General features: G+C 45.9%; 1 long non-coding RNA gene across 1 annotated transcript; it reads left to right on the top strand.

The window, feature by feature from the left end:
- Positions 1 to 24,638: 24,638 nt before the first annotated feature.
- On the top strand, positions 24,639 to 25,739 carry LOC135058163 (uncharacterized). Its single transcript, XR_010244646.1, has 3 exons — positions 24,639 to 24,710; positions 25,014 to 25,094; positions 25,677 to 25,739. It is a non-coding gene; the product is annotated as an uncharacterized LOC135058163 (long non-coding RNA).
- Positions 25,740 to 26,384: the final 645 nt, after the last annotated feature.

Genomic DNA, 26,384 nt, shown 5'->3' with positions numbered 1-26,384 from the left:
TTCTTTCCCCTACCTCTGCCTCTGGGCAGAAAGGACGCGCCTTTAACCCGCTTGCCCCTATTGGGCCGAAAGGACTGTACCTGATAATACGGTGCTTTCTTTGGTTGTGAGGGAACATGGGGTAAAAATGTAGACTTCCCAGCTGTTGCTGTGGAAACGAGGTCCGAGAGACCATCCCCGAACAACTCCTCACCCTTATAAGGCAGAACTTCCATGTGTTGTTTGGAATCTGCATCTCCTGTCCACTGCCGAGTCCATAACCCTCTCCTGGCAGAAATGGACATTGCACTAATTTTGGATGCCAGCCGGCAAATATCCCTCTGTGCATCCCTCATGTATAAAAGTGCGTCTTTTATATGCTCTACGTTTAGCAATATAGTGTCCCTGTCTAGGGTATCTATATTTTCTGACAGGGAATCTGACCATGCAGCAGCAGCACTGCACATCCAGGCTGAAGCAATAGCCGGTCTCAGTATAACACCTGTGTGTGTATATATAGATTTCAGGATAGCCTCCTGCTTTCTATCAGCAGATTCCTTCAGGGCGGCCGTATCCGGAGACGGTAGTGCCACCTTCTTTGACAAGCGTGTGAGCGCTTTATCCACCCTAGGGGATGTTTCCCAGCGTGACCTATCCTCTAGCGGGAAAGGGTACGCCATTAGTAACCTCTTAGAAATTACCAGCTTTTTATCAGGGGAAGCCCACGCTTCTTCACACACTTCATTTAACTCTTCAGATGGAGGAAAAGCTACTGGTAGTTTTTTCTCTCCAAACATTATACCCTTTTTTGTGGTACCGGGGGTAACATCAGAAATGTGCAACACATTTTTCATTGCCTCAATCATGTAACGTGTGGCCCTACTGGAAGTTACATTAGTCTCATCGTCGTCGACACTGGAGTCAGTATCCGTGTCGACATCTGTGTCAGCCATCTGAGGTAGCGGGCGTTTTAGAGCCCCTGATGGCTTTTGAGACGCCTGGGCAGGCACAGGCTGAGAAGCCGGCTGTCCCACAATAGGTATGTCGTCAAACCTTTAATGCAAGGAGTCGACACTGTCGCGTAAGTCCTTCCACAGCACCATCCACTCAGGTGTCGACCCCGCAGGGGGTGACATCACGTTTACAGGCATTTGCTCCGCCTCCACATAAGCCTCCTCATCAAACATGTCGACACAGCCGTACCGACACACCGCAAACACACAGGGAATGCTCTGACAGAGGACAGGACCCCACAAAGCCCTTTGGGGAGACAGAGAGAGAGTATGCCAGCACACACCAGAGCGCTATATAACACAGGGATCCCACTATCAATGAGTGTTTTCCCTTATAGCTGCTTTTTTATATATATCATATATATATATTATCTATACTGCGCCTAAATTTAGTGCCCCCCCCCCCCCCCCTCTCTTTTTTACCCTTCTGTAGTGTTCAGACTGCAGGGGAGAGCCAGGGAGCTTCCTTCCAGCGGAACTGTGAGGGAAAAATGGCGCCAGTGTGCTGAGGGAGAAGCCCCGCCCCCTTTTCGACTGACTTTCTCCCGCTTTTTCTGGAATACTGGCAGGGGTAATTTTACATCTATATAGCCTCTAGGACTATATATGATGTATATTTGCCAGCCAAGGTGTCATATATTGCCCTCAGGGCGCCCCCCCCAGCGCCCTGCACCCATCAGTGACCGGAGTGTGAGGTGTACTGGCTCTGTAAGGGGGACGGCGGCGCGGCTCCGTGAACGAACACCAAGGTCGGGTCCTGCGGTCGATCCCTCTGGAGCTAATGGTGTCCAGTAGCCTAAGAAGCCCAAACTACCACCTGTTAGGTAGGTTCGCTTCTTCTCCCCTTAGTCCCTCGCTGCAGTGAGTCTGTTGCCAGCAGATCTCACTGTAAAATAAAAAACCTAAATATACTTTCTTTCTAGGTGCTCAGGAGAGCCCCTAGTGTGCATCCAGCTCAGCCGGGCACAAGAATCTAACTGAAGTCTGGAGGAGGGTCTTAGTGGGAGGAGCCAGTGCACACCAGTAGTCTAAAAGCTTTCTTTATAGTTGTGCCCAGTCTCCTGCGGAGCCGCTAATCCCCATGGTCCTTACGGAGTCCCCAGCATCCACTAAGGACGTTAGAGAAACACTTGATAGAGATGCTTTTGCCATTTAATGCCAGGATTGCGATAGTTGCAGTCATTGTACACTCCTTTCCGGTGGCTCTTGATGTCACTCCTGCTGCATACACCATCAAGGAAAAAATTGGTGTCAATAGCAGAGCTCATTTGTGCATGTGCAAACTACAACTGTCCATTGGGCATGCCCACTACCATACCATCGATGGATAAGCCATTGTGTAATACAGATGATTATTATTTGCCATCCCTATACTGCATCAGCCAATTCTGCCAGACAAGTTCTGTGTCTCCTCCTCCACATGTCAGTCCTGGTGGTATGGAAGCTCCCTCTAAGTCAGGCATTCCCAACCTCGGTCCTCAAGGCACAGTAACAGTCTAGGTTTTAGTGATATCTATGCTTGAGCACAGGTGACTTAATTAGTACCCCAGTTATTTTGATTTACCTATCTGTGCTGAAGCCTGGATATCACTAAAACCTGCACTGTTAGTGTGCCCTGAGGACTGAGGTTGGGAACACCTGTCCTAAGGAGTAATTAATGGGGATACAGTTTTCTATTTGTATCAGTACAAATTCAATATAACGCTTCTGGGGGTTTCTGAAAGTTAGCGAGACTGAAATTGAAACGGACGTTTGTCCGGAGATCATAACTCAATACATGATATGTCCTACTGACCTCTGTGTTAACAACTAAAAATGGAGACTTCCGTCCCCCACCCCACCCTTACCACCACTTTCCCCGCTTCCAGCTGTCGCCCTATGTTCCTCATGGTGTCACACAGTCCTCACCTTCCATTGGGTTATTTGCAGGCTTTAATTCTCAGTATCCGTATGCGGCTTTGAAGAAGGATTGTGAGAAGAAAAGTTAATGCAATAAGCGAGCCTTTGGAGTTTATGACTCACAAAACACGTTATAAAGGCAAAGGAAAACATGATACGGCAGGTGTTACAAATGAGGCTTAAACTCTATTTGTTCTATCTTTTATTGCTTGCATGAAAGGGTTTCACTGTCTTACTTTGTGTTAGTGTTAGATACATTACAAGTGGAAAAAAGTTAAAATAACCAGTTGGCAGAATAAGTGTAGTTTTATAAGGAGAACTGAGAATGCAAAGGTGGTCTCCAGTACATTGAACATTCAATAACACACAGTCACTTTGTATATTACCAGAGCCGGTCATAGGCATAGGCAAACTAGGCAATTGCCTAGGGCATTTGATATGCCTAGGGGCATCAGCAGCTTCTGCTGAGTAAAATGATATGCGGCATGCCTATATTCTGTATGTAGCATTTCATATGCAGATACAGCCACAGTCTCACATAGTATATAGGCATGCTGCATATCATTTTAATCAGCAGAATCTGCTTGTGCACCCTAGCCACATAGCAATACAAATAAGATGCATTTTCATAAAAAAAAGTGCCCGACATTAGCATTGAGGCAAGATTTATGAGGACACATCTGTATCCAAGCAAAGGCAGAGGTCACAGTGTTAGTGGCAGTGTGAGTGCGGTGTGCATGTGAGTGGGTTGGTTGTGCAGTAGTGTTCAGAATATGTGTAAGGAGCATTATGTGTGTCATGTAAAAATGCATTAATAATGTGCAACATATGTGTAAAGGGGCACTATGTGTGTCATTATGTGTATAAGGGCATTAATAATGGCCCTCATTCCGAGTTGTTCGCTCGGTATTTTTCATCGCATCGCAATGAAAATCCGCTTAGTACGCATGCGCAATGTTCGCACTGCGACTGCGCCAAGTAACTTTGCTATGTAGAAAGTAATTTTACTCACGGCTTTTTCATCGCTCCGGCGATCGTAATGTGATTGACAGGAAATGGGTGTTACTGGGCGGAAACACGGCGTTTCAGGGGCGTGTGGCTGAAAACGCTACCGTTTCCGGAAAAAACGCAGGAGTGGCCGGAGAAACGGTGGGAGTGCCTGGGCGAACGCTGGGTGTGTTTGTGACGTCAAACAGGAACGACAAGCACTGAACTGATCGCACAGGCAGAGTAAGTCTGAAGCTACTCTGAAACTGCTAAGTAGTTAGTAATCGCAATATTGCGAATACATCGGTCGCAATTTTAAGAAGCTAAGATTCACTCCCAGTAGGCGGCGGCTTAGCGTGTGTAACTCTGCTAAATTCGCCTTGCGACCGATCAACTCGGAATGAGGGCCAATGTGCGGCATATGTGTAACAGGGTACTACTGTATGTGTGTCATTATGTGTATAGGAGCACTAATAATGTGCAGCAAATGTGTAGGGGCACTATTTGTGTCATTATGTGTAAGGGACATTATGTGTAAAAGGGCATTAATAAAGGTTGTCATAATGTGTAAGGTGCATTATGTTTATAAGGACATTAATAATGTGTCTCATATGTGTAAGGGGCATTACTGTGTGGTATTATGTGTATAAAGGCATTACTAATGTGTGGCATTATGTGTATAAGGTGCTCTACTATGTGGCGTTGCGTATAGAAAGGGCACTACTGTGTCATCTAATGTAAATAAAGAGCAATAGGGTGTGGTGTAATGTGAATAACGAGCAATTCAGTGTGATGTAATGTGAATAAGGGGCTCTACTGTGAGGAGTAACGTTTATAAGGTAAAGTGATACTACTGTGGGATGTAATATGAATTATGGACACTATCGCATGATCAAATGTGAATAAAGTTGCAATACTGTGTGGCGTAATTGGAATTGGGGTGACTATTGTGTGGTCATGCCCCTTGCCAGCAAAAACACACCCCTTTTTGGGCTGTGCACCAAATGTGCAAGCTGATCCTATTTAAAATATAGGGGGTACAAACATCAAAATAAGGACTGCTATGGGTGAGGGGTGATGGTGCTGGGAAAGAGGTGCAAGGTCAGAGGCGGAACCAGCAATGGTGCTAGGGGGCTCCAGCTAAAATATTGCCTAGGGCATCATATTGTTTAGGGCCGGCTCTGTATATTACTAACACTTTACAGCTTTATATAACAGCCTACATTTATGGCAGGTAGAAGACACACCCGATCTTTCAGGTTCTACGTTCTACAAGAACCACTCTGGTTGCTGTTAAAACTTGACAGATATTAATGGGAAATTAACTGCTATTTTCTTTCCCTGGCGGCATCTGGTGAATAAGCACAGAGAAAGTTATTTTTAGCTCCTGGATAGTATAAACTAGGTCTATTACACCAGTCTACATGTATTTATCTGTTCAAGTAAAGATACCATAGTGCCGTAACTAGACATTTTAGCACTGTGTGCAAGAAACGGCATCGGCGCCCCCCCCCCCCTATGCAAAATAGGGGCAGTGCGCACCGTAGGTGCACGCAAAAAATATAGGGGCGTGGCTTCATGAGGAAGGGGTGTGGCCACAAAATAATACCAATTCATATTACTGTGCACTGTAGTCTCCATTATTCAAATTACGCCGCACAGTAGCGCCACTACACCAGGTAGAGCCCCTTTTACACATTACGGCAGACCGTCCCCATTTTTACACATTACGGCAGACAACATCCCCTTTTTACACATTACAGCAGACAGAATCCCCTTTTTACACATTACAGCAGACAGAGTCCACCATTTACACATTACGGCAGACAACGTCCCCTTTTTACACATTACAGCAGACAGAAGCCCCTTTTTACACATTAGAGCAGACAGCGTCCCCTTTTCTACACATTACGATAGACAGTCCCCCTTTTTACACATTACGGCAGACAGCATCCCCTTTTTACACATTACGGCAGACAGTCCCCCTTTTTACACATTACGGCAGACAGCGTCCCCTTTTTACACATTACGGCAGACAGCGTCCCCTTTTTACACATTACGGCAGACAGCGTCCCCTTTTTACACATTACGGCAGACAGAGTCCCCCTTTTTACACATTACGGCAGACAGTCCCCCTTTTTACACATTACGGCAGACAGTCCCCTTTTGTACACATTACGGCGGACAATCCCCCTTTTTACACATTATGGCAGACAGTCCCCTTTTGTACACATTACGGCAGACAATCCCTCTTTTTACACATTACGGCAGACAGTCCCCCTTTTTACACATTACGGCAGACAGTCCCCTTTTGTACACATTACGGCAGACAATCCCCCTTTTTACACATTACGGCAGACAGTCCCCTTTTGTACACATTACGGCAGACAATCCTCCTTTTTACACATTACGGCAGACAGTCCCCTTTTGTACACATTACGGCAGACAATCCTCCTTTTTACACATTACGGCAGACAGTCCCCCTTTTTACACATTATGGCAGACATTCCTCCTTTTTACACATTACGGCAGACAGTCCCCCTTTTTACACATTACAGCAGACAGTCCCCCTTTTTACACATTACGGCAGACAGTCCCCCTTTTTACACATTACAGCAGACAGTCCCCCTTTTTACACATTACAGCAGACAGTCCCCCTTTTTACACATTACGGCAGACAGACAGAATAGAGAGATAGATACTTACTCTCTCCCCACTGGCTCAGGCAGTCAGGCTCCTCGGTGCACCAGCTGCTGGCAGATCCTGGGCAGGGGAGGAGGAGGAGGGACGGGGACTCAGGAGCTGCAGCATCGCACTGTAATTGGTGGTGGCGCCACTGCAGCTGTCCCTCTCCTTCCACATTGGCCGGCCGCTGCCGCTGTTAATGCTGGGATGAGGGAATCGCATCCCAGCATTCACAGCAGCGGCGGCCAGCCTATGTGGAAGGAGAGGGACAGCTGCAGCAGCGCCGCTACTAATTACAGTGCGCTGCTGCGGCTCCCAAGTCCCACTCCCTCCTCCTCCTTCTCCCCTGCCTCCGATGCCGCTCCTCTCAGGCGGCTTGTAATGAGTCAGTTTGACTCATTACAATGCCGCTGACTAAAGTCATGGGGATGCGACCAGTTGCGCCCTCATGGCGACTGCGCTGTGTGCCAGGCACACCTGGCACACATGTAGTTACAGCTCTGAGATACCATTAGAACTTTAGTACTGTATAGGCAAGGGTGTAGCTACCATAGGTGCAGGGAATGCATCTGCTATGGGGCTCAGAGCTGAGAGGGCCATCTTACCTGTTATAGTTACATGTGTTATATACAAGGGTGTAGCTACCATATGTGCAGGGCTTTCAGATGCTATGGGGCTCAGAGCTGAGAGTGCCAGCTTTCCTGACACAGTTACATGTGTATATAACATCGTAAGAAAAAGAAGTCTCTGTGTGGGCGCACTCTTACTGGTTAGGTAAAGTGTGTGGATCATTGGATCGACAGTGTCTAGGTCGACAATGTTTAGGTCGACCACTATAGGTCGACAGTCACTAGGTTAACAGGGTTTGAAGGTCCATAGGGTTTCTAGGTCGACATGTTCTAGGTCGACAGGTCAAAAGCTCGACATGAGTTTTGCACATTTTTTTGGTGTCGTTTTCTCCATGCAGTGACCGGGAAGCCCAATTAGTGCACCGTGTCCGCTCGCCATGCTTCGGGCAAGGTGCCTCGTTCCACTACCACTGCGCTCGGCACAGGTTACTATTCCCAATCGTAGTCCGCGTGGATCGTTGAGTATGAAAAAGTAAAAAAAAAAAGTTTTAAAAAAACAACTCATGTCGACCTTTTGACCTGTCAACCTAGAAACCCTGTTGACCTTGAAAACATGTCGACCTAGTGACTGTCGACCTATAGTGGTCGACTTAAACATTGTCGACCTAGACACTGTCGATCTTCAGACCGGATCCCTTAGGTAAATTCCATGTGAAGTGTATAAAATATAACTTTTAATAATTCAACAATAAAAGATTCACAGAGAACAGCTAGGATCAACAAAAGTAAAGTACTATAAATTCAATCCATATTCAGATATATAGTATCAGAAAACATTTACACATTCAATCACAAAATATCCACACATATTTATTATGTGGAAAAAAGAAAATATGTTCTGGTCACCATCAATATTGAGTGGGTTAAAGGTATGTAGCCAATAGTTAATGCTGCACCCTTATCACCCTGACCAGTACAGACAAAACTGTTTTGATGAGGCCACAATGGACCAATCAGCATTCGGGAAAGCCCTAAACCAATTGTAGTGGTACCGTATCCCCAACTGTACCATCTAGATAGTGTTCATATTTTGAATTCTTAATATATGTGACAAAACTGATAACATTAAATAGGAAAAATGAAGAAAAGAATGAAAAAGGTGCTTCTGCTGTTAGTGTTGAATGGAGGAATCGTGCTATAGCTCAGAGATCTCTACAACACTCTGTATTCCCTGGAGGTCTCCCTCACAGGTACTGACCCGGCCCAAACCGCTTGGCTTCCAAGATCAGACGAGATCCGGCATATTCGGTATGGTATGATAGTAGAGTAATTGAACTGGGTTCATGGCACACTAATGAGAGCGCACCAAATTCAGAAATGAAGATATATCGAGAAAGTACAAATTTCAGATAGGTCTTTAGGATATATAATGAGGTGAATCTACTGTCTATGTTAGGCAGGGGAATCCCTGGATCACAGATGAGAGTTCACCGGAAAAATTGTAGTTAGCAAAAGGATAAGATAACATGTACTCTTATGATCATATCACATGTACAATGTATTGCAGTAGACAAGATAACGTACTCTTATGATCATATCACATGTACAGTGTACAAGTGCATTAATGCGGTGCAGATTGTCTGTATCAATATATACAAAATATCATATGTCTGTCCTTTGCCTTGTGGCACAGCCGGGTTATGCCGGAAAATCCTTGCAATGATTACGGATAGTGCTAAACACTAAACATGTATGATATTACTGCAAATTAGAATTTAAAAGGCCATAGCAATTAGTGCAGCCTCTCCCCTAAATGCTTTGGCGCACCACCAAACGGATTTATTGATGGACACTGGTTGTCCACATAGATTGTCCCATTTTGGTTAACTTCTGACTATTTATAGTATTTTAACTGGTGCCGAATCACCTTTGCTTTTTTGTACAGTTACATGTGTTATATACAAGGGTGCAGCTCAGAGGCGGAACTACCGCCAGTGCAACCAGTGCGTTGCACTGAGACCCGCCACTGTCCAGGGGCCCAAAGCATGTAATGAGTCAAACTGACTCATTACATGCCGCTGTGTGCTGCGGGCAACCGCTGCCCGCAGCACACAGCCGCCTGGACAGGAGAGGAGAGGAGCGCAGGCAGCGGACACGGGGGGAAGAAGGAGGAGGGAGGTGGAGGAGGGAGCAGCAGCAGCGCTGTGTTATAGGTTGAGGCGCTGCTGCTGCTGTCCCTCTCACTGGCGCACGCGTACCCAGAAACCCCCCCTGATTAACGTAAAAGATTTTTTTCTGATCGCGGTTCACGGTCGTAGCTCCACCCACTCGTGGCATTAGGCTCCGCCCACTCATGGCATTTTACCAGCGATTCGCAGGCCTGTGGGGAGGGGATGTCATCATTCCAGGCAGGATCCTTAGTGCTGGAGAGAAGATTCAACGGGCTTCCTAGCCCTGCCAATAAGAGCCATAAAAGCAGGTGAATTAATCCATTAGAAGCAGCAGTGTACACTGTGGTTGCTAACTTTTGTGTGTGTGTGTGTGTGTGTGAGTGTGTGTGTGTGTGTGTGTGTGTGTGGGGGGGTAAAATAGGTCTGTGCATTATGGTATAGTTCAGTTATACACCCAGAATATGCACATGTGCACAGATGTTCATTATGCTCAAATCTGCCTATTTGTCCTAGAGCTTGTCACATAGGCCCTGAAACGTTGGTTATTTCATGACACCTCAATATACGATTATTTGCAGGGGGCGCATGTTGTGGCTGGGGTCATATATAAAAATACATTTTGGCGCTCCCCCCACGATTATCCACCCCAGCCCACGCGGGGAGCACTTACCCCCCAGATCACCGCAGAGAATCTGATTCAAAACTCCGGCACCGCAGCATGCTGCCCCGTGTCCTCCTGTCCTAGCCAACGCTCAGATGCATTACTAGGAGGAGGCGTGACCATGCTGAGCCTGCTGGGACATCCCGGCCTCCTCCCAGTAATGCTGTCTGCCGTAATGTGTAAAAAGTGGGACGCTGTCTGCCATAATGTGTAAAAAGGCACACTGTCTGCCGTTATGTGTAACAAGGGCACGCTGTCTGCCGTTAGGTGTAACAAGGGCACGCTGTCTGCCATTATGTGTAACAAGGGCACGCTGTCTGCCGTTATGTGTAACAAGGGCACGCTGTCTGCCGTTATGTGTAACAAGGGCACGCTGTCTGCCGTTATGTGTAACAAGGGCACGCTGTCTGCCGTTATGTGTAACAAGGGCACGCTGTCTGCCGTTATGTGTAACAAGGGCACGCTGTCTGCCGTTATGTGTAACAAGGGCACGCTGTCTGCCGTTATGTGTAACAAGGGCACGCTGTCTGCCGTTATGTGTAACAAGGGCACGCTGCCTGCCGTTATGTGTAACAAGGGCACGCTGTCTGCCGTTATGTGTAACAAGGGCACGCTGTCTGCCGTTATGTGTAACAAGGGCACGCTGCCTGCCGTTATGTATAACAGGGCCATGCTGTCTGCCGTTATGTGTAAAAAGGCACGCTGTCTACCGTTATGTGTAACAAGGGCACGCTGTCTGCCGTTATGTGTAACAAGGACACGCTGTCTGCCGTTATGTGTAACAAGGGCACGCTGTCTGCCGTTATGTGTAACAAGGGCACGCTGTTTGCCATTATGTGTAAAAAGGCACGCTGTCTGCCGTTATGTGTAACAAGGGCACGCTGTCTGCCGTTATGTGTAACAAGGGCACGCTGTCTGCCGTTATGTGTAACAAGGGCACGCTGTCTGCCGTTATGTGTAACAAGGGCACGCTGCCTGCCGTTATGTGTAACAAGGGCACGCTGCCTGCCGTTATGTGTAACAAGGGCACGCTGTCTGCCGTTATGTGTAACAAGGGCACGCTGTCTGCCGTTATGTATAACAGGGCCACGCTGTCTGCCGTTATGTATAACAGGGCCACGCTGTCTGCCGTTATGTGTAAAAAGGCACGCTGTCTACCGTTATGTGTAACAAGGGCACGCTGTCTGCCGTTATGTGTAACAAGGACACGCTGTCTGCCGTTATGTGTAACAAGGGCACGCTGTCTGCCGTTATGTGTAACAAGGGCACGCTGTCTGCCGTTATGTGTAACAAGGGCACGCTGTCTGCCGTTATGTGTAACAAGGGCACGCTGTCTGCCGTTATGTGTAAAAAGGCACGCTGTCTGCCGTTATGTGTAACAAGGGCACGCTGTCTGCCGTTATGTGTTACAAGCGCATGCTGTCTGCCGTTATGTATAACAAGGGCACGCTGTCTGCCGTTATGTGTAAAAGGGCACGCTGTCTGCCGTTATGTGTAACAAGGGCACGCTGTCTGCCGTAATGTGTAAAAAGGGGGATGCTGTCTGCCGTAATGTGTAAAAAGGGGATGCTGTCTTCGTTATGTGTAAAAAGGGGGACGCTGTCTGCCGTAATGTGTAAAAAGACACGCTGTCTGCCGTTATGTGTAACAAGGGCACGCTGTCTGCCGTTATGTGTAAAAAAGGGATGCTGTCTGCCGTAATGTGTAAAAAGGGGGATGCTGTCTGCCGTTATGTGTAAAAAGGGGAATCTGTCCGCCGTAAGGTGTAAAAGGGTCTCTACCTGGTGTAGTGGTGATACTGTGCGGCGTAATTTGAATAATGTAGACTACTGTGCACCGTTTTATGAATTGGTATTATTTTGTGGCCACACCCCTTCCCCATGAAGCCACGCCCCTATGTATTTTTGCACGAGCCTACGGCGCGCACTGCCCCTGTTTTGCATGCAGGGGTGGGGCTCTGATGCTGTTTCTTGCACACGGCGCTAAAATGTCTAGTTACGGCACTGTTGCTAGGTATCCATTTCTCTGGCCCTGAACAGGTCCCCCTCACCAGATCCATTCAAGGGGTGAGGGGGTGGACTTGGATGGGATAAAGGGGGGGGGGGGGGCGGGCAAAGCATTTTGTCGCACCTGGGCCCACCGCTCGCTAGTTCCGCCACTGGTGCAGCTACCATAGGTGCAGTGAATGCAGCTGCTGTGGGGCCCAGAGCTGAGAGGGCCAGCTTCCCTGACACAGTTACATGTGTCATACACAAAGGGTAGCTACCATATGTGCAAGGCGTGCAGCTGCTGTGGGGCCCAGAGCTGAGAGGGATCCACCTTCCCTGTCACAGTTATATGTGTTATATACAAGGGCGTAGCTACCATAGGTGCAGGGAGTGCAGCTGCTATGGGGCCCAGAGTTGGGAGGGATCCACCTTCCCTGTCACAGTTATATATTTTAATGCATTTTTCACCATTGGATGGTACATAGGGGCCCTTACAAACTTTTGCCTTTCGGCCTACAATATATTTAGTTACACCCCTGGACCTGCTTATTATACTGTGGTATAAAATGAATTGGAGGGCATTATAATGTTACATACAGTAATATGAATGCGGTGGCTGGTCATTCGGGACCCTGGCTGTTGGGCTGGATACCCTATTCGGGATGCCGGTGTCAGCATTCCGAATAGTGTCATGATTCCAGTGTCGATATTCTGACTGGATCCCCCTGGAGCCATCAGCCACCTCTGTCCCATCTAAAATGCATGCTTCAACAAGTAGTGTCAAAAAGTCTACTTTTCATAGCTATATTTTCAAGGATGTATTAAAAACAAAAAAAAATGGCCAGGACCCATTGTACGGTGGCATTTTTTGCATCATCAAAGTTTGAGAGGTCCCATTCATTCCCATTCATTCAGGAATAGTAGTAAACTATTGTTAAAAAATATATTTTTTTTTTTTAAATACTCAATCCTGAAGGGCTGAATTGTGAAGTTGCTGTTCAGGGGAACTCTCCACAAATCACTTTACCTAAAAAGTTCATTTTTATCCCTTATTTCCAGAGTCATCGCCAACATTATTGTGATATATCCTGTAAGCTCCATCTCTAATTTGTTCAGAAATGAATTGGGTGTTAAAGTTTCAAATAAGAAAATATACAGTTTGTTCTGGCTGTGTGAACCAAATCACCTAGGAGAATCTACAGATGTAGCCAACTTTATCTTGACTGTTTCTCCGCCGAGACGGGCGTTTAGCCACGCTAAGGCGATAGCTGAGTTTAATCACAGGCAGGCGCGTTGAGACGATCTAGATACTCATCATGCATTACACATCTCCACCACTGTGTGGCTAATGCTCCACTAATCCAGTACTTTCGATCGTACAGTATAGCGGCGGATTGATCTACAGCTCTGGCAATACTGTAGGCGTAACGGGAAGCGGTGGAAAAAGTATGGAGTACAGTACTGTATGTGTATGGAGACGCAACTACAGTAATTGTGTAAAAGGAATAATGTACAGTACAATGTATAAACACCGTGCTTTTTAAAATATAAAATATATGAGCGTCTGAGTTCGCTAATGCATAATGGGAATGGAGGACTAGCAGGAGGCGGAGGAAAACACCGTGCTTTACAAATGCGAGCGTCCGAGTCCTCTAAGGCATAAACCAACAGCAATGGGGCGAGGGCCGGGCGCTGTTTGCAGTACTTTCACACATGAAATTAGAAATCTCTCATGAGGCGTCGTGGGCTAGGGGTGAAGGCTCCCACCTCCCTCACTGGGGGTCCAGGGTTCGAGACATGATGTGCTTTCTTTCTTTTTTTTTTTTTTTTTTTCTGTAATAATGCACTGTATTATTTTATTTCCATTGTAAGACAGTCAATGGAAGGATGCACACAGGTTTCACATAAATCAAAGTACATCTGCAGGAGCGATTCTTTACGCTAAATGCACCCAAACAGCGTGAATGAAATGAGTGTATTCTGGCGCTACCAACTAAGCAAAACAGTACTGTAGATCTTCAGCGTTTGTGCATTGCACAGGACCTGAATTTCCTCCCTGTGCAGGCCCCCAGGGGGGAAGGGCGATGGGGGTAGGGGGGAGACGATGGAAAATACTGTGCCTTTGAAATGCAATTACATGAGCGCCCGAGTACACTACGGCATACTGTAAACCAACACCAATGGGAAGGAAGTGCCAACCTTATTTTTAATGTGTTCCCGTGACATTCACTTTAACATTTTTTTTTTTCTCTCCAATACAGTACATCCAATGGAAGGATGCACACAGGTTTCACATAAATCAAAGTACATCTGCAGGAGCGATTCTTTACGCTAAATGCAACCTACAGTACGGTACTGTAAGTGAGCAAAATAGTACTACAGTGGGCGTTTGTGTATTGCACATGACCTGCATTCCCTCCCTGTCTACTGCATGATCTGTGCAGGCTCCCATGGGGGAAGGGCAACAGGCTAGCAGGAGGCGGAGGAAAACACCGTGCTTTACAAATGCGAGCGTCCGAGTCCTCTAAGGCATAAACCAACAGCAATGGGGCGAGGGCCGGGCGCTGTTTGCAGTACTTTCACACATGAAATTAGAAATCTCTCATGAGGCGTCGTGGGCTAGGGGTGAAGGCTCCCACCTCCCTCACTGGGGGTCCAGGGTTCGAGACATGATGTGCTTTCTTTCTTTTTTTTTTTTTTTTTTTCTGTAATAATGCACTGTATTATTTTATTTCCATTGTAAGACAGTCAATGGAAGGATGCACACAGGTTTCACATAAATCAAAGTACATCTGCAGGAGCGATTCTTTACGCTAAATGCACCCAAACAGCGTGAATGAAATGAGTGTATTCTGGCGCTACCAACTAAGCAAAACAGTACTGTAGATCTTCAGCGTTTGTGCATTGCACAGGACCTGAATTTCCTCCCTGTGCAGGCCCCCAGGGGGGAAGGGCGATGGGGGTAGGGGGGAGACGATGGAAAATACTGTGCCTTTGAAATGCAATTACATGAGCGTCCGAGTACACTACGGCATACTGTAAACCAACACCAATGGGAAGGAAGTGCCAACCTTATTTTTAATGTGTTCCCGTGACATTCACTTTAACATTTTTTTTTTCTCTCCAATACAGTACATCCAATGGAAGGATGCACACAGGTTTCACATAAATCAAAGTACATCTGCAGGAGCGATTCTTTACGCTAAATGCAACCTACAGTACGGTACTGTAAGTGAGCAAAATAGTACTACAGTGGGCGTTTGTGTATTGCACATGACCTGCATTCCCTCCCTGTCTACTGCATGATCTGTGCAGGCTCCCATGGGGGAAGGGCAACAGGCTAGCAGGAGGCGGAGGAAAACACCGTGCTTTACAAATGCGAGCGTCCGAGTCCTCTAAGGCATAAACCAACAGCAATGGGGCGAGGGCCGGGCGCTGTTTGCAGTACTTTCACACATGAAATTAGAAATCTCTCATGAGGCGTCGTGGGCTAGGGGTGAAGGCTCCCACCTCCCTCACTGGGGGTCCAGGGTTCGAGACATGATGTGCTTTCTTTCTTTTTTTTTTTTTTTTTTTCTGTAATAATGCACTGTATTATTTTATTTCCATTGTAAGACAGTCAATGGAAGGATGCACACAGGTTTCACATAAATCAAAGTACATCTGCAGGAGCGATTCTTTACGCTAAATGCACCCAAACAGCGTGAATGAAATGAGTGTATTCTGGCGCTACCAACTAAGCAAAACAGTACTGTAGATCTTCAGCGTTTGTGCATTGCACAGGACCTGAATTTCCTCCCTGTGCAGGCCCCCAGGGGGGAAGGGCGATGGGGGTAGGGGGGAGACGATGGAAAATACTGTGCCTTTGAAATGCAATTACATGAGCGTCCGAGTACACTACGGCATACTGTAAACCAACACCAATGGGAAGGAAGTGCCAACCTTATTTTTAATGTGTTCCCGTGACATTCACTTTAACATTTTTTTTTTTCTCTCCAATACAGTACATCCAATGGAAGGATGCACACAGGTTTCACATAAATCAAAGTACATCTGCAGGAGCGATTCTTTACGCTAAATGCAACCTACAGTACGGTACTGTAAGTGAGCAAAATAGTACTACAGTGGGCGTTTGTGTATTGCACATGACCTGCATTCCCTCCCTGTCTACTGCATGATCTGTGCAGGCTCCCATGGGGGAAGGGCAACAGGCTAGCAGGAGGCGGAGGAAAACACCGTGCTTTACAAATGCGAGCGTCCGAGTCCTCTAAGGCATGGGTCTTCAACCTGCGGCCCTCCAGCTGCTGTGGAACTACACATCCCAGCATGCCCTGCATCCGTTTTAGCATGCCTTAATAGCAAAACTTGGGCAGGGCATGCTGGGATGTGTAGTTCCACAGCAGCTGGAGGGCCATAGGTTGAAGACCCATGCTCTAAGGCATAAACCAACAGCAATGGGGCGAGGGCCGGGCGCTGTTTGCAGTACTTTCACACATGAAATTAGAAATCTCTCATGAGGCGTCGTGGGCTAGGGGTGAAGGCTCCCACCTCCCTCACTGGGGGTCCAGGGTTCGAGACATGATGTGCTTTCTTTCTTTTTTTTTTTTTTTTTTTCTGTAATAATGCACTGTATTATTTTATTTCCATTGTAAGACAGTCAATGGAAGGATGCACACAGGTTTCACATAAATCAAAGTACATCTGCAGGAGCGATTCTTTACGCTAAATGCACCCAAACAGCGTGAATGAAATGAGTGTATTCTGGCGCTACCAACTAAGCAAAACAGTACTGTAGATCTTCAGCGTTTGTGCATTGCACAGGACCTGAATTTCCTCCCTGTGCAGGCCCCCAGGGGGGAAGGGCGATGGGGGTAGGGGGGAGACGATGGAAAATACTGTGCCTTTGAAATGCAATTACATGAGCGTCCGAGTACACTACGGCATACTGTAAACCAACACCAATGGGAAGGAAGTGCCAACCTTATTTTTAATGTGTTCCCGTGACATTCACTTTAACATTTTTTTTTTTCTCTCCAATACAGTACATCCAATGGAAGGATGCACACAGGTTTCACATAAATCAAAGTACATCTGCAGGAGCGATTCTTTACGCTAAATGCAACCTACAGTACGGTACTGTAAGTGAGCAAAATAGTACTACAGTGGGCGTTTGTGTATTGCACATGACCTGCATTCCCTCCCTGTCTACTGCATGATCTGTGCAGGCTCCCATGGGGGAAGGGCAACAGGCTAGCAGGAGGCGGAGGAAAACACCGTGCTTTACAAATGCGAGCGTCCGAGTCCTCTAAGGCATAAACCAACAGCAATGGGGCGAGGGCCGGGCGCTGTTTGCAGTACTTTCACACATGAAATTAGAAATCTCTCATGAGGCGTCGTGGGCTAGGGGTGAAGGCTCCCACCTCCCTCACTGGGGGTCCAGGGTTCGAGACATGATGTGCTTTCTTTCTTTTTTTTTTTTTTTTTTCCTGTAATAATGCACTGTATTATTTTATTTCCATTGTAAGACAGTCAATGGAAGGATGCACACAGGTTTCACATAAATCAAAGTACATCTGCAGGAGCGATTCTTTACGCTAAATGCACCCAAACAGCGTGAATGAAATGAGTGTATTCTGGCGCTACCAACTAAGCAAAACAGTACTGTAGATCTTCAGCGTTTGTGCATTGCACAGGACCTGAATTTCCTCCCTGTGCAGGCCCCCAGGGGGGAAGGGCGATGGGGGTAGGGGGGAGACGATGGAAAATACTGTGCCTTTGAAATGCAATTACATGAGCGTCCGAGTACACTACGGCATACTGTAAACCAACACCAATGGGAAGGAAGTGCCAACCTTATTTTTAATGTGTTCCCGTGACATTCACTTTAACATTTTTTTTTTTCTCTCCAATACAGTACATCCAATGGAAGGATGCACACAGGTTTCACATAAATCAAAGTACATCTGCAGGAGCGATTCTTTACGCTAAATGCAACCTACAGTACGGTACTGTAAGTGAGCAAAATAGTACTACAGTGGGCGTTTGTGTATTGCACATGACCTGCATTCCCTCCCTGTCTACTGCATGATCTGTGCAGGCTCCCATGGGGGAAGGGCAACAGGCTAGCAGGAGGCGGAGGAAAACACCGTGCTTTACAAATGCGAGCGTCCGAGTCCTCTAAGGCATAAACCAACAGCAATGGGGCGAGGGCCGGGCGCTGTTTGCAGTACTTTCACACATGAAATTAGAAATCTCTCATGAGGCGTCGTGGGCTAGGGGTGAAGGCTCCCACCTCCCTCACTGGGGGTCCAGGGTTCGAGACATGATGTGCTTTCTTTCTTTTTTTTTTTTTTTTTTCTGTAATAATGCACTGTATTATTTTATTTCCATTGTAAGACAGTCAATGGAAGGATGCACACAGGTTTCACATAAATCAAAGTACATCTGCAGGAGCGATTCTTTATGCTAAATGCACCCAAACAGCGTGAATGAAATGAGTGTATTCTGGCGCTACCAACTAAGCAAAACAGTACTGTAGATCTTCAGCGTTTGTGCATTGCACAGGACCTGAATTTCCTCCCTGTGCAGGCCCCCAGGGGGGAAGGGCGATGGGGGTAGGGGGGAGACGATGGAAAATACTGTGCATTACTGTACATGAGCGTCCGAGTACACTACGGCATACTGTAAACCAACACCAATGGGAAGGAAGTGCCAACCTTATTTTTAATGTGTTCCCGTGACATTCACTTTAACATTTTTTTTTTCTCTCCAATACAGTACATCCAATGGAAGGATGCACACAGGTTTCACATAAATCAAAGTACATCTGCAGGAGCGATTCTTTACGCTAAATGCAACCTACAGTACGGTACTGTAAGTGAGCAAAATAGTACTACAGTGGGCGTTTGTGTATTGCACATGACCTGCATTCCCTCCCTGTCTACTGCATGATCTGTGCAGGCTCCCATGGGGGAAGGGCAACAGGCTAGCAGGAGGCGGAGGAAAACACTGTGCTTTACAAATGCGAGCGTCCGAGTCCTCTAAGGCATAAACCAACAGCAATGGGGCGAGGGCCGGGCGCTGTTTGCAGTACTTTCACACATGAAATTAGAAATCTCTCATGAGGCGTCGTGGGCTAGGGGTGAAGGCTCCCACCTCCCTCACTGGGGGTCCAGGGTTCGAGACATGATGTGCTTTCTTTCTTTTTTTTTTTTTTTTTTTTCTGTAATAATGCACTGTATTATTTTATTTCCATTGTAAGACAGTCAATGGAAGGATGCACACAGGTTTCACATAAATCAAAGTACATCTGCAGGAGCGATTCTTTACGCTAAATGCACCCAAACAGCGTGAATGAAATGAGTGTATTCTGACGGACTGTGCATCTTCGGTATTTGTGTATAGCATAAGACCTGTGAAGGCTCCCAGGAGGGAAGGGCGTAGGGCAAGACAGTGGAAAATACTGTGGTCAAAGAAAGGGCATATGTAAAACTAAGGGAAACTGTCACAAAGTACAGTAACTACAGTACTGTACGTTGAATGCCTGGAACGCACGACGCCTGAGACGCACGACGTCTGAGACGCACGACGCCTGAGACGCACGACGTCTGAGACGCACGACGTCTGGATCGCTCATTGAGCATAAGCATGGCTGCTGTACCTGTAGTACCTGTACGTGACCGTCCCTATGCTATGGGTGAGCTGCGTCTCCTCGTTCGCTGGCGGGACAGAACTCTCGCCAGCAACGAGGAGAAAGTAAGGGCATATAGGAGGGCCAGCAGGGATATCCTCCGGACCTACAACCGGAGGAGAACGGTGAGGTCTCTCCAGAGGAGGTGGAGTGACCTCGTGAGGCGGACCCCACGACGCCTGCAGGCCATAAGGGATTGTAAGTACAGTACATTACTGTAGATTACTGTACTTTAAGTTACTGTAGTTACAGGTACAGTACATTATAGCAGGGGCTGCTGTAGCAGCAGGTATCCGGTCTATACAGCACTGTACAGTATTTGTGGTAAACAAATGGTTAAACAAGGACCAAACATTAACCCGGGTCAAAAGGTCAATTTGTTTTTTTGCGTCGACCTAGATGGTGCGGCTTTTGAAATTGGTTGACACCAGTTACTGTAGGTTGACATGGTCGTTAAGTTGACATGGAAAAAGATCGACATGCGTTTTACAAAAACAATTGTTATTTTTTTAAACTTGTGTATATACAGTAGTTCTTTACAATCCAGGTGGTCTACGATTGTGCAGTGTACAGTATCATGCAGTGTACAGTATATGCAATGTATCACAGTGTATCGTGCTGCGTAATTGCAGCGTGTCATGCAGTGTACATTCAGAATATGGTATTGTGCAGTGAGTGTAATACATAGTGAATCACATCGTGCAGCAGAGCCGGCCTTAGGCATAGGCAAACTACAGTAGGCAAATGCCTAGGGCATTTGCTATGCTTAGGGGCACCAGCAGCTTCTGCTGATTAAAATGATATGCGGCATGCCTATATTTTGCGTGACTGCGGCTGTATCTGTACCTGGCTAGGGCCAGCACTGTCGTGCAGTGTACTGTATACACATGTGGTAATTGCAGTTTTTTGTGTAGTGTACATTGTATCATATTTTGCAGGGAAATGTGCAGTTTGTCATATCACGCAGTCGTGCAGTGCATTGTGTGGTTTAATTGCAGTGTGCCGAAATTTGTGTTTCAGATAGTACAGTGTTCTAAGGGATGTTACTTTGGCAGAAATTATTCTAAGGGATGTTACAGTGGCCTAATGTGTTCTGACGTGCATTACTCTTGCATAAGGTTCATGACTGGCAGATCTCTACTTTGTGACGTAATGTGGATATACTACTGCACTACTGTGACGTACAGTAACGTGAATAAGGTGCTCTACTGTGTGACACAACGTGAATCAAGGACAGTACTGTGACGTGAATACGGTGCTCTACTGTGTGACACAACGTGAATCAAGGACAGTACTGTGACGTGAATAAGGTGCTCTACTGTGTGACACAACGTGAATCAAGGACAGTACTGTGACGTGAATACGGTGCTCTACTGTGTGACACAACGTGAATCAAGGACAGTACTGTGACGTGAATACGGTGCTCTACTGTGTGACACAACGTGAATCAAGGACAGTACTGTGACGTGAATACGGTGCTCTACTGTGTGACACAACGTGAATCAAGGACAGTACTGTGACGTGAATAAACTGCACTACTGTGACATGACGTGAATAAGATGAATTCAGGTGAGTACTGCATCATCTGTCATGAAATCAATTTGTAATGTAATGAACAGTACTGAGATGGTTAAGGGTGGGAGGGCTGCATGCTGATGTGTGTCATAATGTTTATAAGGGCAATGCTTATGTGTGTTACAATGTCTATAAAGGTAGTGTTCTGTCTAATACCCTGGACCTACTGTACTGTAGCGATACTGTAAGTGTACTGTATGTCACATTTAGAAATGTGCCCCTTAAGTTTTGAAGACAGTACAGTACACTATGCCCTCCTGAGTGATTAGGTGCAGGGTACTAGAATGAACAATTCCATTTATTGTGATGTCATAAAGATGCTGTCAATGTTGAATTTCATTGGCTGTACAGTATGCTGCCATTATACTGTATATATATTTTTACAGGGCTGGTAGCACGACGTCACAGGAGGCGGGACAGGCGCCGCCAAGCTGGTAAGTATTGTCAAATACAGTAGTGTACAGTACATAGTGATTTCTATAGTCCCAACCCCCTGTCCTGACCATCACAGATAACTCGCTGCAATCCGTTAATGTTAAGAATGTCTGTTTACAAAACTAAATGTAAATATTAAACACAAAGTATAAATAACATTGTAGATAGCTGAATACCCGTGCTTCGCTACGGGATGAGGATGGTAAATTCCAGTGATAGTTGTTTGTTAATTTACGTTTGTTGGCGATCTAGTATATAGTACTGTATACTTTAAGCATACTGTATCTTGCTTCTCTGATGCAGATTGTTTATTGGCCGGACCCCTTTTTGGTCCTGGATACTGTGCAGTACATGTTTCAAATTGACAGCTTCACTTACAGTACTGTTATTTTTTTTCCCACAGTACCACCACCACCACCACCTGCTGCGCTGCCAGGTATTGTGTAACGAGAATTCTGGTGCTACTGTCATCGTTGTTACACTACTGTACATGTGTCCTGGATACTGTACAGTACATGTTTCAAATTGACAGCTTCACTTACAGTACTGTTATTTTTTTTCCCACAGTACCACCACCACCACCACCACCACCTGCTGCGCTGCCAGGTATTGTGTAACGAGAATTCTGGTGCTACTGTCATCGTTGTTACACTACTGTACATGTGTCCTGGATACTGTGCAGTACATGTTTCCAATTGACAGCTTCACTTACAGTACTGTTATTTTTTTTCCCACAGTACCACCACCACCACCACCTGCTGCGCTGCCAGGTATTGTGTAACGAGAATTCTGGTGCTACTGTCATCGTTGTTACACTACTGTACATGTGTCTTGGATACTGTGCAGTACATGTTTCAAATTGACAGCTTCACTTACAGTACTGTTATTTTTTTTCCCACAGTACCACCACCACCACCACCACCACCACCACCTGCTGCGCTGCCAGGTATTGTGTAACGAGAATTCTGGTGTGACTGTCATCGTTACACTACTGTACATGTGTCCTGGATACTGTACAGTACATGTTTCAAATTGACAGCTTCACTTACAGTACTGTTATTTTTTTTCCCACAGTACCACCACCACCACCACCACCACCTGCTGCGCTGCCAGGTATTGTGTAACGAGAATTCTGGTGCTACTGTCATCGTTGTTACACTACTGTACATGTGTCCTGGATACTGTGCAGTACATGTTTCCAATTGACAGCTTCACTTACAGTACTGTTATTTTTTTTCCCACAGTACCACCACCACCACCACCACCACCACCACCTGCTGCGCTGCCAGGTATTGTGTAACGAGAATTCTGGTGCTACTGTCATCGTTGTTACACTACTGTACATGTGTCCTGGATACTGTACAGTACATGTTTCCAATTGACAGCTTCACTTACAGTACTGTTATTTTTTTTCCCACAGTACCACCACCACCACCACCACCACCACCACCTGCTGCGCTGCCAGGTATTGTGTAACGAGAATTCTGGTGCTACTGTCATCGTTGTTACACTACTGTACATGTGTCCTGGATACTGTACAGTACATGTTTCCAATTGACAGCTTCACTTACAGTACTGTTATTTTTTTTCCCACAGTACCACCACCACCACCACCACCACCACCACCACCTGCTGCGCTGCCAGGTATTGTGTAACGAGAATTCTGGTGCTACTGTCATCGTTGTTACACTACTGTACATGTGTCCTGGATACTGTACAGTACATGTTTCCAATTGACAGCTTCACTTACAGTACTGTTATTTTTTTTCCCACAGTACCACCACCACCACCACCACCACCACCACCACCTGCTGCGCTGCCAGGTATTGTGTAACGAGAATTCTGGTGCTACTGTCATCGTTGTTACACTACTGTACATGTGTCCTGGATACTGTACAGTACATGTTTCCAATTGACAGCTTCACTTACAGTACTGTTATTTTTTTTCCCACAGTACCACCACCACCACCACCACCACCACCACCACCTGCTGCGCTGCCAGGTATTGTGTAACGAGAATTCTGGTGCTACTGTCATCGTTGTTACACTACTGTACATGTGTCCTGGATACTGTACAGTACATGTTTCAAATTGACAGCTTCACTTACAGTACTGTTATTTTTTTTCCCACAGTACCAACACCACCACCACCACCACCTGCTGCATCCGAGAGCTCCGGAAGTGGTAATAATTACTTTTTGTTACAGACACACTAGTTTCCTACAGTATTACTGTAATTTTTGTATTTTACAATACTTGTCATCTTTTACACACAGACCGCCTCGTAATTGATACAGAGGAGGAGCTCATTCCCATTGATTCGGGGGAGGAAGAGGAGCCAGATTATAGTAAGTACAGTAGGATTTTCTCAAGCCCATTCTTAAAAGTATTGACCAAGTCCACTTTTATTACTTTTCAGGCAGGGAATTCCAAACATGTACTGTACAGTATTTCCCTCACTGTGAAGACCCCTTTTCGCCTCTGTGCGAAATCGCCTCTACTTCAACAAGAGTTACTGTGCACGTGTCCTCTGTGTCCATCTTATCAAAAACCGTTCCTGTGTATTGTCCCCTTACTGTATACAGTATATTTGTAAAGGTTAATCATGTCCCCTCTTAATCTCCTCTTTTCCAATGTAAACATGCCTAGCCTGCCTTTCCTTGTATTCCATCTTCTCAATCCACTTCATCACTTTGGTCGCCCGCCTCTAAACCTTTTGTAGTTCCACGATATCCATTTTGTATTATGGTGCCCAAAATTGTGCATCCGACCCACCCTCCACTAGCCTAACCCTCCAATCATACTCTGAATCCACACTCTGCATTCTGAATGTCGGGATCCAGACAGCAGGTCTTTTAAATACAGTACTGTATGTCCCCTACCGCTGGACAGTCATTCTGCTCCTACTGTATTATGAATATATCTCTGCCTCCTGTAGCACTGTACTACTGTGCAATTTTGTAGTAACTGTACTCTACTGTATTTTGTTTATAATATTTTTTTATTTTCAACTCAGTAATTATTGACAGTGAGGATGAAAAACCCTCTCCCCAACTTGGTAAGTAAACTGCAGTATTGTACTGTACTGTACATTGTGTTAAACCAATGGGTTGGGTTTGCGTGACCAGCAGTCAGGATTCTAGCGGTCAGGTGACCGACAGTGGCATCCTGATTGCAGCAATCCCAACAGGGTGAGGTACGGTATCCTAACCCTCCTCCACTACCCCCTGATTCTGGCCTCGACATTCTCGTCTCTGTGTGCGAAATTTACTCTCCTCCTCCAATTCCTGACTGAATTTTTGCTTTACTGTATTCAACACAGAATACAGAAGTATATTTCATGGATTTTTTGCTTTCACAGGCCCTACACTGTCACAGGCGGTGGCGGAGGAGGAGGACCAGGACTCTACCTCTATGTCCATCACCTCACTGCACCCATTAAGTAAGTCCAGTCCGGTACATCGTGCCTCTGTAGAGCCAGTTTGAGCAAGGAGAGATTGATTGCTTCTTTTTTTGGTGGGGGCCCAAACCAACCAGTCATTTCAGCCACAGTCGTGTGGCAGACCCTGTTTATATAACATAAGGGTGGTTGGGAGGGCCCAATCACAATTCCATCTTGCACCTCTTTTTTTATTTATTTTTTTATTTATTTATCTTTGCATCATGTGATGTTTGGGGAAAATTGTTATAAGGTTTGATGTAAAAAAAAGGTTAAAAAAAAGAGGCAGATTAGATGGGCAAAGTGGTTCTTACAGTATTTGTCATCAAATTCTATGTTTCTGTATGCAGACCCTCCAACATGACCCGCCGCACTGCTCTGTTTCTAGACTTCCCTCTTAATTTATGATTTCCATCACCTGTGTTGAACTAGTTATATGATAAGAAAGCTGTTTCTTCACAGGTGATGGCAATAATAAATTAAGAGGGAAGTCCAGAACCAGAGCATTTTGTACCATGTTGGAGGGTATGTGTATTTCCTGGAATTAACCTTTTTTTTTTTTCACATTAATGTTTTTTTTCACAGGCCCTACACTGGAACAGGCCACGGAGGAGGAGGAGGATGATGATGATGCTGCTGCATTTAGTGGTAAGAATTATTACTGACATTGATCTGATGCCATCAGAGTAGCACTTTTCATCAGATTTTTCTGGCAAATGCGTAGAAATCGGATGAAAATTGTTTTTGTTTGAACTGGTGATATTGCCCATACAGTAGCAACCGATCACATCCCACATTAACATTTACAGTATCTAGTTACACTTACAGACGATAATACAGTACAGTAGGTAATATTTGATTGGTTGCTACTGTATGGACAACATCCTGTTCTAAAAAAAACACCCATCTTACTCAATTTCTCTCTCTCTCTCTCTCTCACCCCTTGTCACTGTCTCTCCATTCATCTCTCTAGATACTGTCAGTGATGAATTTCCCATTAGGCACGAGAGGCACGTACTGTACCTAGTGGCGGCATCTGTTTGGGGGCCTCAGTTGGATGCTTACAGTATGCTAATACTGTCATCCCAAAAATTACCACTACAGTAACTGCTAAATATTTTAAGTGTACTGTACAATATGCACATACAGTACTGTACAGTATACATAATTCAAAAGAAAAAAGAGTTGCTACTGTACCTTATTCTAGTCATAATCACCGGCATACGGGTCACTCACAAATTTTCTGATGGTCTCGGTGGGGTCCCTTGGAATCACCATGCCTGTCACAAGCAT

Source organism: Pseudophryne corroboree, chromosome 3, assembly GCF_028390025.1.
Source record: "Pseudophryne corroboree isolate aPseCor3 chromosome 3, aPseCor3.hap2, whole genome shotgun sequence".
In the NCBI taxonomy this organism is placed as follows: domain Eukaryota; kingdom Metazoa; phylum Chordata; class Amphibia; order Anura; family Myobatrachidae; genus Pseudophryne; species Pseudophryne corroboree.
The sequence above is the reverse complement of the archived record's forward strand: the minus strand, read 5'-3'. Positions and strand labels throughout refer to the sequence as shown.